At 40.0% G+C, this 10,895-nt stretch overlaps 1 non-coding gene across 1 annotated transcript; it reads left to right on the forward strand.

Moving 5' to 3' along the window:
• The first annotated feature begins 1,589 nt into the window (after nt 1–1,589).
• LOC142849164 (U6 spliceosomal RNA) lies at nt 1,590–1,694 on the forward strand. The gene has a single exon (XR_012910557.1). It is a non-coding gene; the product is annotated as a U6 spliceosomal RNA (small nuclear RNA).
• Nucleotides 1,695–10,895: the final 9,201 nt, after the last annotated feature.

Consider the following 10,895-nt stretch of genomic DNA (forward strand, 5'->3'; position numbering starts at 1 on the left):
ATTCTTCATCAGAAATTCAGAAGAAATTTGTCAACTCTTCCCCATTCCAAGAGAGGGAAAGATGATTCAAATGAAGTTACTGTAAACTCAAGTGCCAATAAAGGACTGCAGAGAGGCCCTGTGTAGGAACCAGGAAATCCAGGAGGGTGGGCTTGGCTAGGTTGGCTTGATAGATGTTTAGATAGCAAGGACAAACAATGCTGAGAGCTAGAATGAAGACGAGAAGAGCTTTGGGACTTAGTAGTCATTAAAAAAGGGGGCTTACTGAATAGAGCTTAAAAATAAAAGGGAGAGGTGGAGATATGGCTCCGTATTTAAGAGCACTTGTTCTTGTAGAGGACTCAGATTTGGTTCCCGGAACCAACATGGCAGTTCACAGCCATCTGCAACTCCAGTTCTAGAGGATTCAACACCATCTTCTGACCTCTTTGGGCACTGGACACATACATGCAGATAAAAAAATGAAAAATAAATAAAATACCCAAAGAATTTTATAGTATGATATCTGGGTTACAAGCTGATATGAGCAGGAGTCTGGTGCCAAACAGAGTTGTGGCAGAGACAAAGGATGGATGAATACCATGAACATCCTGATGGTGTGATGGAGAAGACTCCTAGGGGCAAAGAAAGGGGTGAGAAATACAGACTCGAAGGAATAAAGAGATTCTTAACCAGAGGAGCCAAGGAGGTGTAGAGGGGGCTAGTGAACTACATGGTCTGTGGGCCTACAAACTAGGTGAGTTCCAAAAGCATTTACCAAATCACCTGAACCAAAGCACCAAAGGAACTGTTCTGAGGCAAAGAGAGAGTGGGCAACTTTGGTCCCTCTGACAAAGGTTGGAATCATCATGGATGTGATTTAGCACTAACCTTGTGTGTTTGTGTGTCTGTGTCTGTGTATCTGTGTCTGTGTAGTGTAGTATGTTTATGTGTGTCTGTTTATATACATGGAAGCCAGAGGAAAACCTTCAGTGTCCTTCTTTCTCACGCACTACCCACACCTTCCTCTTAGTTTTCTTCAAACAGGCTCTCTCACTGGTCTGGACCTCACCACGAAGTTTAGACTAGGTGCCCCACTCCAATCCCTGCCTTCTGCCACTGGGATTACAAGAATGCTATCATCCCAGATGGTATATATATTAATTCTAATATATGTTAATAGGTTCTAGGGATCAAAGTCCTCATGGTTTCAGGACAAGCCCTTTACCAACTGAGCTCTTCCCAGCCCAGCATCTAGTTTCCTAAGCTATAGCTTGCAAATCCATGTGGGGGGTCATATAATTGAGTGGGGATTGTAAAAAAATGCAACAGTACAAGTTTCTGAATGTGAAATGACCAAAAATTAAATAAAAATGTGTGACTAGGAGATGTTCCTGGTAACTCCTGCCTATATTATGCCACACAGCAACTCCATTCTAGCCTTGGTTTTGAATGCACAACAAGCATAGCATTCCATCACACCCGGCCGTCCCAATAAGCATTGTCTAAAACAACCTCAGCTCAGATTTGAAAGCGCTGTGTGTTATGCACTGAAGTGTTTTTAATGTACATATAAAGCTTTCTGTTGTTACAGAAGCACAATGGCTTCTGTTCCTATTGACAGCACATATATGAAAATCAGAACAATACACAGAAGATTAGCACGGCCCTTAAGCAAGGATGACACTCAAATTTGTGAAGCAGTCCATACCTTTTAGCAAGAAATGGAACCACCCTAGATGTTCAGAGTCTATGGATTACCTGCAATCTACTGTAGATGGAAGTTTCTGTCCCACGCAGCCGTCTGGCTGTTCAATCCCAAAGAAATACACAAAGGCTTATATTAATTATAAACTGTTTAGCTTATTAGCTCAGGCTTATTATTAACTAGCTCTTGCAACTTAAATTAAGCCATAATTCTTGTCTGTTTAGCCACATGGCTTGGTACCTTTTCTCAGTAAGGCATTGTCATCTTGCTTCCTCTGCATCTTGCTGGAGACTCACTTCCTGCCTTTCCACTTCCCAGAATTCTCCTAGTCTGGTCTCCTCACCTATACTTCCTGCCTGGCTACTGGCCAATCAGCATTTTATTAAACTAATATGACTGACAAATCTTTACAGTGTACAAAAGCATTATCTCACAGCAATCCACAAAGAAACCCTTTTGTAAGCATTTTCTAAGTGCCTAATGTGTGTTAGGCAGTGAAGTAATTCTTGTTTGATGTGTTCACATTTTCCTCCTTCCGTAACTAAAAATTGAGAGAAAGTATATGAACATTTTTTTTTCATTGGCTTTGGTATACTTAGCAATAACAGAAAATTTCCCAAAGGATACCGGGTCACAATTACAGGGAAATAGAGGAATACCTTAAGTACCATGAAGACTCAAGCAAATCTGTAAGCAGATGATTTGTAGGAGAGTTAGTGGAATCTCAACAAGATGGTGGAATGGGAAGAAAGGAGAGGAGAGGTGGGATTATAACTAAAAGAAAATTTGAAACTACATACACCAAGTGGCCTACAATTACATTCTAGGTGGTAGAAATCAACAGCAAAAGAAATCTGTGAGACAACTGTGGGGGTAAAGGGAATCTGAGTGTAGTCTAGTATTAGGGAATGCTCCTGCTCATAGCTGTGTCCGCTAATAATACGATGATGTAGGAAAATGTCCTTAAAAATGTATTAAAGCCTGGAGAGATGGCTCAATAGTTCTTGCAGAGGATCCTTCCTCAGCACCCATGTGACGGCTTACGAAATGTCCATAACTCTTGTAGTCTAACTCTAGTACGGTACTCAGGGTACCACACACCTTCTCCTGGCCTCCATGGGCACCGGGCAGCACACACCGCACATGCACACGTTCAGGTGAACCACTCCAAACACATAAACAAAAATTAATAAATCTTAAAAAAATATATACTGGGGGATGACATGTCGTGATACTTGTAGTTTATTTTACAACAAAGAAAAGTACATGAAACAAATGCTACCTCGTGTTAACATTTATGACGTAAGAGTGACGGTATGGCTAGAGGTCTAGCTGACCGGCAGAACGGTCTCACCGCTAGACTGGCGCTTAGCATGTCCCTGGCTTCAATAACCAACATCATTAAATACAAATAAGGGCTGGAGCTCGGCGGAGGAGTGCTTGCCTATCGTAAGACGATGCCCTGGGTTCCACTCCCAGCACAATCAATCCACCAACGCCTTTACCCGTCTCAGAGGCCTCAGGACTGGGTTTGAGCCGGGAAGATCCGGACTCCTCCGGATTTCACCCAGTCTCTGAGCTCCGAATCGGGGGGGGGGGGGGGGGGGCACATCGCGCAGGCGCAGTTGTTCCCTCGCCCCTTTCCAAATAAGGGCCTTAAATCTGCTGGAAGCCTGAGATTCAGCAAAGCCGTCCGGACTCAACTTCCCAGCGCCGGAGCCGCTGACCGCCACAAAGACGGGAAGTGCGTCATTGGCCCTGAGCCCAGGCGTCAAATTAAGCCTTCCTAAATTCCTCTTTCTAAAAGCAGCTTTTCTCTGGGAATTACAAGATTATTAACGCCGCGGTGACCTGTAGTTGTCAGGCTTGGGCCACGAACGGCAGCCCCACGGCTGGAGGCTGAGTTTATAGGGGGCGCTGTTGCGAGCACGAACACCAAAAAGGAGACCGGAAAAGACTGCTAGTTCCCCACCTGTATTTCTTTAGTTCCTTAGTTCCGTTGACGAATCTGTCCCCAATCTTGACTCTAATTGACAGTGTGAAGAAAGAAGAGAGGCGGCAAACGAAAACATAAACTTGTTCCTCTTTAGTTTTTTTTTTCTTTCCCCTAAGTCCTCATGCATTTCTCTTCTGGAATCTCAAACCCCAGAAGACGAATGTGTAGGCAAATAACTGGAGCACTGACTTGGCGTATGAAATGAATTAAATATTTGTACGTCGATTAGAGGAGTAAATTCTGTACCTGCCTAGCAGGTAACATAGACACTGCCTTGCTAAAAATTAGCCCTCACCTGGACCCACAAGGTCACTAAATCCACGGTAAAAGCCTGTCATCTCTGCCTTCTTTTTGTAGTCTTTACGTCAGGTCTGCTCAACTCTGCATATAGGTATGTTAATCATTTAAGTAGGTTCTGTCTAAAACTTGATGATACTCCTCTCCCATCAAGGTTGAAGTCACACAGGTAAGAGTAAAAGAAGTACTTGTGGATAGCTTTTGTCATTTCTTATCCTGGGTCCTGCAATGGCACCGGAAAAGTCCTCAATCCTGGATCTAAGCCTCCAGTCACGCGAACAACAGGGAAAACAGAGCCCTACAAACAGATAATCCCGGGAATATTTGGGAGAGGATATTTCCTGGCTGACAGAAACAGTAAGCCGAACAGCCTGCTTTATAGCCAGAATGATGCAATGGTGTTTTTACGTGGAACCGTTTGCATCAGTCACAGTTGGATCACCAGGGGCAGCATTTGCCCTCTGGCCTGGGTGAAAATGGCTCCAGAGTTCACCAAAGCAAGGGATGCTTCAAAATGCCCGGCATTGCTAAACAGTTACAGCTGGAATAGTGCCTTCCAAACTGGAACTGTGTTTTAGCAGCAAGCAGCTAAAGTCGACATGTAGTCCTTAAGGTGCCCTTGGAGTACTTAAAGGAGATGGATTTGACATTAGATCAGCCCGGCTGGCTGTGGCTAATAGTCCTTGCTCAGGGCAGCTAGGACCAAAGGGAACGAAAAAAGAACCAGCTATTAATTAGTGAGTCAAATAGCCCCAACTTTGAATATCTTTGCTTACTTAAAAATATTAAAATAAGTGGTAATAATAAAGCCCTGTTACTAAATTCTAACAGTGCTTTTGGTAGTGCTTTAACAATACGTTCAAACGAGCAAATACTATTTGGGAAAGTTGAGATACCTGATGTATCCAAAGAATTGAGCAGTTCTGCCTGACTAGGAAGTAGAATTTGTGGCCAAGAGCTCCAACTGTATCCTGAACAGAGGAACCTGGGCAATATGATTACCTTTGCAGCTAGAAGTGTTCTTGCAGCAGTTCTGTGGGAGACAGACTCTATGGACATCAGGATGTGAGCAAAGAGGCCCGTAAAGAGACTGCAGTAAAACCCTGACTGGAATACTGTGAGTGGGAGTCAAGGGAGTAACCACAGAAACAGAGAACAGATATGTCCCAAGCTTAAACTGATGCATTTTTGTTTTTGAAACAGAGTCTCTCATAGTTGAGTATGACCTCAAACTCACGGTTCAGCCTAGGATAGCCTTGAGCTCCTGATCCTCCTGCCTCCGCCTCCCAAATGTGGGAATTACAATTTATGGTATTAACTGACTTGCTAAATTTTAGTAATTATTGAAAGTCTGTTTAATACAATATTATGGTACATAATAATCATGAACACAAGTTCCTCATTCTCATGAATGTTACAATACAAAATAAAAAACATACTATTTGCAAGACCATATCTAAGGAAAATAAATCAAAATTATAAATATAGGTACCAAATAGAGATTTAGAATGGAAAAAAATCATGCCAAATGTTAGAGTTTTAAAGTTTGCAGATATCTCAAGTTTTATTATGTAAATGTATGACACACATCTACAATATTTTATTATTTCTTTGACTTTATGCCCGAGGACCTCTTCTTTATATATGCATTTCTTTTTGATATCCTAGACTGGCCTCAAACTCAGCACGTAGCCAATGATGACCTTGAATTCCCACCTCTATCTCCCAAGTGATGGAATTACTGGCATGTGTCACCATGCTCTGCTTATGTGGGACTGGCCGACTGAAGCCAGGGCTCTGAGCATGTTGAGGATGGACTCTTATAGCTGAAACTACATCTTAAGCCTCTTCATATTAACTTTATTTTTTTAATTTCCATAAATAGATATTGGAGAAATGGTTCAATAGTTAGCATTTATTGCTCTTGCCAAAGCCCCAGGTTTGATTCTCAGCACCTACATGGCAGCTCCTGGCCACCTGTAACTCCAGCTGTAGTAGCTCCAGACTCTTTTCTGGCTTCCTCCAGTGCTAGGCACTCACATGATGGCAGACATACATTCGGGCAAAATACTCATACACATAAAAAATAGTGAAATTAAAAATAAAAAAGTCTCATTTACACTGGGTTTTACCAAACAGATGCTAATCATTTCTCCCAATAGAAGTGTTTTCAATATTTTTCTCCAGCCTGATGTGTATGTAATCTGATCCTGTACAAAAACCAACCCTACCTGAATCAAAGCCTTATTGAAAGACCTGAAACTGATACTCTTAGAGGGAAAAGTAGGAGAAATCCTTCATAGGCAAGGAATTACGAAGAAATAAATGCCGACAATTCACAAATGGTTTCTAAAGAAATTAAAATGTGTCTTTACAGCAAATGAAGTGAGTAAAAAGACTATAAGATGGGAGAAAATCTTCATTCACTGCATCACCGACAAGATTAATATCCACAATCAATAAATAGGCTAGTTAAATCAACAGACGGTTCTCAAAACTTTAAGTACAAATGTCCAATAAACAAATGAAAACTCAACCTTGTTAGACATCAGAAAAATTCACATTAAAACTAGATTGGGATTCCATTTTCCTCCAGTCAGAATGACATTAAGGAAAAAATGCTGATGAGGATGCTGAAAACACAAAGCTCTGAATCACTGCTGGGGGAAATGAGAACTAGTCCACCACTGTGGAAATCAGTATGGATTCTTCAGAAAGTTATACACAGATGTGCCTTGTGACCCAGTTATACTACTGCTGAGTATTATCCAATGACAGGTCAGTATAACAGAGATAATTGTATAGCGATGTTTATTACATCACTATTCACAATAGCTAAGTTCTGGAACCAACCTGGGCATCTATTCAACAGAGAACTATGTTTAAAAAAACTGTGTGTGTGTGTGTGTGTGTGTATACTATATATACCTATATACTGTATATATTTCATAATTTCTCAGCCATAAAGAATAAAGTTATTATTTACAGGAAAATGGATATAATTGGTGATAATCAACTAAGCAAATTTAGTTTCAGAAAGACAAATATTGCATGCTTTCATTTGGAGTTCCTAGATTTCATATAGACACTTAAAATCATGTACATGCTTATGACACAAAAGTAGAAGCAAAATCCTGGAGCAGTGGTTCTCAACCTGTGGGTCTCAACCCCTTTAGGAGTTGGATGACCCCTTCCCAGGTTACCTAAGATCATCCGAAAACACAGATATTTCCATTATGATTCATAACAGTAGAAAATTCTAGTTAGGAAGTAGCAAATGAAAATAACTTTATGATTGTGGGATCACCACAAAATGAGGAACAATATTTAAGCATTAGGAAGGCTGAAAACCACTGGTCTAGAAGAACAATACTAAAGACAGATACAGGATGGAGAAAAAGGGACTTGTGGAGGTATATACTCAAAGTACATTATATAGTTGTATGAGACATGTCCTTAAACACGCCAATGTCCTGTACAGTGAATATTCACCCAAGGGAAAATGTTCATTGGAGATGCAAAGCTGTCCTCATCATCCCCTCCTTTTTCTCAGTTGCCTATCCTCACAAAACCAGACAGATCCTAGGGAATGATAGTTAACTGCAAACTAAACAAAGTAGTTGCCCCAGTCAAAGCTGTAATGCCAGATGGGGTGTTATCTAAAAACAGACTAGAAGGACCTCAGGAATATAATAACCAGTTGTGGAATTTTCAAATGCATTCTTCTATCTCTTTTGGAAAGGAGAATAAGAAATTCATATTTGCAAAAGATGAACAAAACTTTGATTTCTGTTTCCCAGCGTTCTAGTTGTGATTTGAGTAAGAAAGGCCCCAAAGGCTCATAGATTTGAATGCTTTCATCAGGGAGGGGCACTGCTTGACAGGGGTTAGGAGGTGTGGCCTTGATGGAGTAGGTGTGACTTTGTTGGAGGAAGTGCGTCACTGGAGGTGGGCTTTAAGGTTTCAAAGGCCCAAGCCAGTCCTAGTGTCTCTGTCTTCCTGCTGCCTGCTGATCTGGATGTAGAAGTCTCAGCTCCTTTTCCAGAAATATGTCTGCCTGCATGCCACCATGCTTCCCACAAATGATGATAATGGACTAAACTTCTGAAACTGTAGGCAAGCCCTAATTAAATTCTTTTTTTTGTAAGTGTTGCTATGGCAAGGTGTTTCTGTACAGCAATAGAAAAGTCGCTAAGACAGTTCCTCTTCCATGCATCACATCATAGTCAGAAGGACCTGGAATAATAGGACAATATTTTATTAATAATTAATTTTTCCAGCCCCATCACATTTCCCCCTCTCTCTGTGAATAGCCTGAATGTATTCTTATCCATTTTTCCCATTTGGCTATGATTTTTTATTTATTTGGATATATTCATTTCCTATTCAGTGTAATGCTCTTTTCCTGATACTGTGTGTCACAAATAACTTCTCCAAGTCTTTCAACTGTCATTTCCACTAGCTTCTGCCATTTTTATTTCTATATACATAGTTCTAATTTCTAATAAGATAAGTTTTTTTTCCTTCAATTTGTATTTTGTTCAGTGTCTTAGTTGCTTTTCAATTGCTATGCTAGACACCATTACCAAGGCAACCTATAGAAGAGAAAGTATATTTGGGGCTTACAGTTCTAGAAAGATAACAGTCCATCACCGTCATGGGGAGCATGGCAGCAGGTGCCAGAGCCCCAGGTGAATACTCACAGGAAGCAGAGATAACTCAAAGGGCAGGAGTCTTTTTACCCTCAAAGCCCAGCGCCAGTGACATACTCTCTCCTGGAAGGCCAAACCTCCTAATCCTCCACCAACAGCCACCAAGTATTCAAAAGCAGGAGCTTATGAAGGTCACCTCATTCAAGCCACCACATTCAGTTTAAGAGAAATCCTGCCTAGAGTTGATGGATAAGCAATCCTATATATTTTTTAAAAATTAAAAGTTCTTTTTTTACTTTACAGTGGAATTGATCAGTCTGTGACATGTTAAGTAGAAACCCAATCATATTTTGTTCCTTCACTTAGCTACCTAAATGTCACCTATTTGTCAAGTAGCTACTGCTTTCTCCAGTGACTTAGAATGCCGCTTTTGTCATGTGTTGAACATCTATACATACGTGTTTGTTTCCCCATGCTCAGTTCAGTTTCACAGATCTTTAGTGGTGTCTCTATTACACTATTGAAACTCCTTCGCATTTTAAGCCAGTCTTTATTTCAGGCAAAGCCAGTTTTACGTTACTTTCATTTGCTTAAAAATTTACTTACGTATTCATGACTATCATTATTCTGTAACAATTTTAAGTAGAGCAATTAGGTTCCATTGGATACACACTGTTGGGGTTTCTATTTATTCTGGAGTCATTTTTTAAGAGTATGGAATTCTTTGTGAATTTTCATGTCATCCCGTGCAGTGACATAATAATCTGTGTATATGTCTAATTATAGGCTATGGTGCTGAAACAAGCACTCTGTATTAAATTTTTGTATTAATTTAGGGAAAAATAACACCCTAATACAGTTGAATTATCAAATACATGATATGGTATATTATCTTTATTATTATTTATTTATATTTGTTATTTGGTAGGGATATCTTTCAATAGGTATGTACTTTTATGGTTTAAAATTCTATTATTATTTGACAATTTCATACACTTACATTGAGTTTTGATTATCTTCATTTCTCATCACCCTCCCCTTTCCTCACTGAAATCGTCTCCCACTGAAATCCTTCTTCCATGTCTCCTCTACTTTGATGTCTTTGTGTGTGTGTGTGTGACCCACTGAGTTTAATTACGGTTGCTCGTGTGGTCATGAGTGGGGTTGTTTTGTTTTATGACAATGGATCTCACACTGTAATCCAGGACTCACAGTGTAGACCAAACTAGCCTTGAACATGAAGCTGTAATTTAAAGTGAGTCTCCTTCCTCAGCTTCCCACGTGCTGGGATTATAGACATAAGCCCACTTATCTGGCTCTCAACTATTGATCCTCCATCAATAAAGCCTTATGTTTCCATTTAGGTCTCTTTTATACTTTCTTGCTACTGTAATGGTTGCCTTTTTAAGGTGATGTTTTCTTATTTGGGTTGGTGATGAAAAATGTAATTATCAACATCAAATTTTTTCAATTTAACATCTTAAACCTAAATTTTTAATTGTAATTTGAAGATTATCCTGGATTTTCTGTAAAAGTCATTCAGAATTTTCATTTAAAATGTGTTGTATTTATAATATTTTAATCAGAAAATACAACTAGTTGTAAATAAAAAAAAACCACATTCCCCTCATCCTTAGTTCTCTTTTTCATCCAGTTTCTAAACATTTGCATAATTTTCTGATACATTTCCTTAGGACTTCTTTGCAATGACACAAGAAAATAGAATTTTCTTTTTACCTTTTTTCTACTCACAGAGATGTCAGCCTATATAAAGACTCATTATTTTGTTATCTTCCCTTAGTAGTCCTTGGAAAAATCACGTTTTGAAAGTCTGTTGGTGCTAGAGCCATCTTTCCTAGATAAATGCAGCTACCACCCCTCATCCAAGAAGCCTCTCTTTACAACCAATAAAGAAGACCATCATAGAAACCCGCAACTGGATACAATGTAGAGATCAAAAGATACATTTACATCTGCATCTAAGGCTCAGAGAACTTGGAGGAACAGGAGGAAAAAGATTATTAAGAGCCAGAATACCAAGAAGCCAGCCGCGAAACAGTTCCACCAAGAAATGGCTGCATACACAAGACTGGAACATGTTAACTTGGGGGGTGGCAAAATTTCACCGGGTGCCACCCCTAACCAGAGAACCACAGGCAACTATTGACTGCTGAGGAATGGAGAATGGAGAATTAGTCTGTCCCAGGGATGAGCCCTCTTACTGGTTGTCAATGCAAAGTGGTCAGCCTTGAAATCATATATA

Source organism: Microtus pennsylvanicus, chromosome 4 (assembly GCF_037038515.1).
Source record: "Microtus pennsylvanicus isolate mMicPen1 chromosome 4, mMicPen1.hap1, whole genome shotgun sequence".
Taxonomy (NCBI): Eukaryota; Metazoa; Chordata; class Mammalia; order Rodentia; family Cricetidae; genus Microtus; species Microtus pennsylvanicus.